The 4,046-nt window shown below is 45.3% G+C and overlaps 1 long non-coding RNA gene across 6 annotated transcripts; it reads right to left on the bottom strand.

Annotated features, from left to right (window-relative positions):
* Positions 1-518: 518 nt before the first annotated feature.
* Positions 519-3,126, bottom strand: LOC123141428 (uncharacterized). Of its 6 annotated transcripts, none has more exons than XR_006470273.1 (5): positions 2,830-3,126; positions 2,016-2,735; positions 1,480-1,547; positions 1,024-1,123; positions 519-858 (listed from the first exon to the last, which is right to left on the bottom strand). It is a non-coding gene; the product is annotated as an uncharacterized lncRNA (long non-coding RNA). The 6 variants fall into 6 exon arrangements; XR_006470270.1 differs by having other exon boundaries at positions 922-1,123; XR_006470267.1 differs by having other exon boundaries at positions 519-1,123.
* Positions 3,127-4,046: the final 920 nt, after the last annotated feature.

Raw genomic sequence — 4,046 nt, forward strand, 5'->3', positions numbered from 1 at the left:
CCCTCCGCGTCGCCGACCAGGGCCACGCGGCACGAGCGCGGGTGCTCCGGGATCTGGTGCGCCTCCACCTTGATCACGCGGCACCCTGCAATCTTGGGGCCCGCTCGCGCCTGGATGCTGGACTGGAGCTTCTTGATCTCTGGCTTGGCGATGATAGTGCCGGTCCCAACGCACAACTGCACTTGGTCTCCATAGGGGAGGGAGGTCTCGGATAGCAGAAGGATGGCGGTAGCGGCGTGCGCGCGAGATGGATACCCTCGCTCGGGAGTTAGAAAAGGGGTGGGGCGTTTGTTTTCTCTAGGGGAGGCTCTATCGTTGATTTGGTAGAGAATAAATAGGAAAGGAAGGTGATCAAAAGTTTCCTGATTTCCTGCGTGAATAGAGATACGTGGGACGGAGCGAGGTGAAGGAGTTTGATCAACAGAGCGGCGAGACATTAATTTTCTTAAAATCGATCATTTGTTTCCTAATAGGTAATTGCCCGTGCATTGCATCGGGGTCGCCTAATTCTAGTGGTTTAACATTGATCATATCTACATGCACATCAAACAATAGTGCCAGCTTTTTCATTACATCAGTCTTCTTCCTGCACTCACTATTCCGTCTCCCCAATCCAAGCATCAATATCTAAATTAACAAAATCGCACTTGATTTTGACCTAAAATAAGACACATCAAAACGTTTTTTCGACAAGCGATGTTGTACATTTTGATTGACCATTTCATACCTATGCGTTTTTATGTACAAAAAAATTAGATCCTAGGAAGAATAGCATACATCAAGAGTGTCGACACGTGTTCATCATCCATTTATTTTGTTCTCCTTTGTACTCCTCTCAGAAATATGTGCTATTGTTTTCTGCAACACAAAATTACCAATTTTAATCACAACATGAAAGCAGCACAAACTTATAATGGGTACCTGCTACATTGTCTCACACCATCATCATTCCCATCCTCTTGGTCTTCAGTCTTCCTCCGAAAACACTTCCTATCCTTAAGAGGATGCACTTGGCGAGCTTACCTTCTGGTTGTCAGTCTCATCATCATCATCGGCCAAAAAACTTGGAAGTGCTTCGTTTCTTCACAAGCTTTGACTTCTCCCTTTCGTATTTCTGGTAATTCTGCGACAAAGGAAAGCATAGCAATAAATCATCAAAGGCAAAGTTATAACACTGTTTGTAACACACCGGATTGCTCAACAGATGTGGTGCATCAAATCGTGTGCCCTTGCGGGGTACCTTGGCGTATACAACGGGGCGTAAAATTTTAGTACCACGAGCTCAATTGTGTCAAATACAATTTGTGTACTTCACTACGGAGTAAATGTCAATTCCCATGAATCACGATTGGTCGGTCGAGAAACTGGATTGCATGACAATTCAGTTCAGTTAAACGTTCTCACTTAAAATGAGTGTGTTGCTAGAAAAATGCGAGGAAGCCCTCGAACTGAAAAGGCAAAGAATGCATTCAAGCTTACCTTCTGATTAGAGCATCCGATTAATTTCTGCAGTAAGTGTTCCTTATTAGTACTTAGTAGTCATAGGCCTGAAAAAACTTCTTCATTAGTCACCATGAATCTACAGCTTAATTAATTGCATATGCTCTAAATATGAGATTAGTTCAATATGAATTGTATATTTAGCAAAGAAAGAAAGCATGTTCGAAAATTTAACAACAGGGCAATTTTCTAGCATGTCAGTTCATATGTGACAAGAAACAAATGAGATTGATCCTTGAATGAAAAACTGCAAGATTAATTTTTTGGAGTGTTCAGTTGGGCAATCCATCATATACACTTCACTTTATTAGAGCACCTGCCTTGATTGGATTCCTGAATCAGCACAAGAATAGATGCAGCATGCATTTGCCAATCATTCATACCATAATATATTGTACTGCCACCTAAGTAAAGCTTTGCTGACGCATGTCGTACTGAACGAGATGAACAACCAAAAGGAAATTGAGATGAGATTCCCCATGATCACATGACTGACAACAAAATTGAAGATGTACCTGAAGAACCAAATGTTTTGCCTCGGTGCTCCATGATTTGTTCGTTTAGTCAAGCTGCTCAGGTGTGAGGCAACATCATCGTCCAGGTGCCTGTCATGTCCAGTCACAGCTCACAAGTGAGCGTTCTCTGGGTGCCGTGGTAATATCTAGTCGCGAGTCGGCACTGTCTACACGCCATGAATGATCCAGGGGCGTTGGGATTTTGTCCTACGACAGCGGCGTTCAGTGGGGCGGCCCCAGCGCCCATTGGATGGGAGCGTCATGTCGCGTGGAGTCAGCATCACCAAACCTTCCTTTATGTTAAATCTTAATAATCATAGTATTGTTTCCTACTTTGAACTTAAATCTATATAAAATAAATCATCAGTGGCATGATTACACAGAAAATAAATTGCCGATTACACAGAAACGTATGGAGTTCATAGAATCGATCACCAGATGACAAGTCACCTATACTAATGCATGCATACAATGTGACCATCCAAGGTTCTTTATACCATTGATTGAAGCAGCCACTGATGGCATCCATGAGGAGGGATCTGAGTGCTCATGTACCTAATCAGAAAGAGGAGAGTAAGTAGTACTGCTGCATCCGAGTTTAAGCAACAGTACAGCTCGGCACGCACGATTCTGTGTGTGTCGGGCATGGATGCTGCTCGCCGTTCAGCCTGATGGAATCGTTCCTCTTGTTGTTCGACCTGATGGGATCGTTCCTCTCACCTAGATGTCACAATGAAACTGCATGTGTCAACGGACGAGGAGAAACAAACGACATCGAGCGAAAACGCCAAGATCACAATGGGCTACCTCGTACCTTGTCAGGATATATGCCGATGAGATGACGACGGAACCTCGTCGGCGTCGATCACATCGAGGGTGGACGAGATACGCTGGCGTGGTGCTGGGAGGAGTTGAAATGGCGGAGGTGGACCAGCGGCGGGAGGTGGCAAACACGGCGGCGAGGTGCTGCCGGAGGAAGGCGAGCGGCGGCCGAGGAGCCAAGGGGCGGGCTGGGGCTGGCGCCCGCGCTAACCCTAGCGCGAGGGCGGGATGGGATAACTGGGTGAATTGCACGTGGTGCGTGAGGTGAAAGAGATGTGGGCTGGCTCACGGGGCATTGCTCGGCTTGGCCCATGTGCTGGGCGATGGACAAAGTGTGTTTCTAGCGATGGAGAAACTGGATGGGGAGTGTACTGCTTACATCAGGTGGAGCGAGGGGAGTGGACAAAACCTAAGAGGGGAAACGTTGCGTTTCTTTTAGGTAGTAGAGAAGATTAATGTGATTGAGCGATTTAAGGTAAGTCTAATTAATTTAGATTTGATCTTTAAATATTGATCATGATTGATTCTTTCACATAAAGGCATTACTAAACCGGTGACGCGAAACATGGAAAGTTCTGATCCATTTAGATTTTTTTCGTTGTGTGAGAAGGTGATGTGAAACTAAACCGGTGGGGTGGGGGAGGGACAAAAAAAACCATACGAAAGTGGTGGGACTATTCAACCAACTCGTCCATTAGGAGTAGAGATATGAGATCTAGTAAAATTAAAAACACATATGATTTATTATGTTAGAGTGTAGTAGTAGTGTTGTATTGCATAGTTGTTAGATGTAACATGCGAGAACGTGTACAGATGTATGTTTGGAGGGCCTACAAAGAGAAAAGCGTAATACGGTTACCAGACTTCAGAATACGCTCATTACGGTCACTATATACATTTTGCGGTGATTATATGGTCACTTGCTCACCGTTCAGCATCGGATTGCACTTTGTTGACCGGTCAAATAGTCTGTGTGACACTATGTTGACTAGTTAAGTTGACCACGTTCCTTGTGGGTCCCACCTGTCAGTTCGCATAGGAAAAAGGTCAGATAAACACAAATTTACGCAGGCGCGACAAGACTCCAACCCGTGCACGGGAAGCACCTGGTTGTGTATGTGTCTGTCAGGGCCTGATGCATGCGCATGCATGTGTAGGTTGAGCACTTGAGCGTGAGAGTCTGTGTTGGTCGTGTGGTCTGTCCATGCA

Source organism: Triticum aestivum, chromosome 6D (assembly GCF_018294505.1).
Source record: "Triticum aestivum cultivar Chinese Spring chromosome 6D, IWGSC CS RefSeq v2.1, whole genome shotgun sequence".
NCBI lineage: Eukaryota > Viridiplantae > Streptophyta > Magnoliopsida > Poales > Poaceae > Triticum > Triticum aestivum.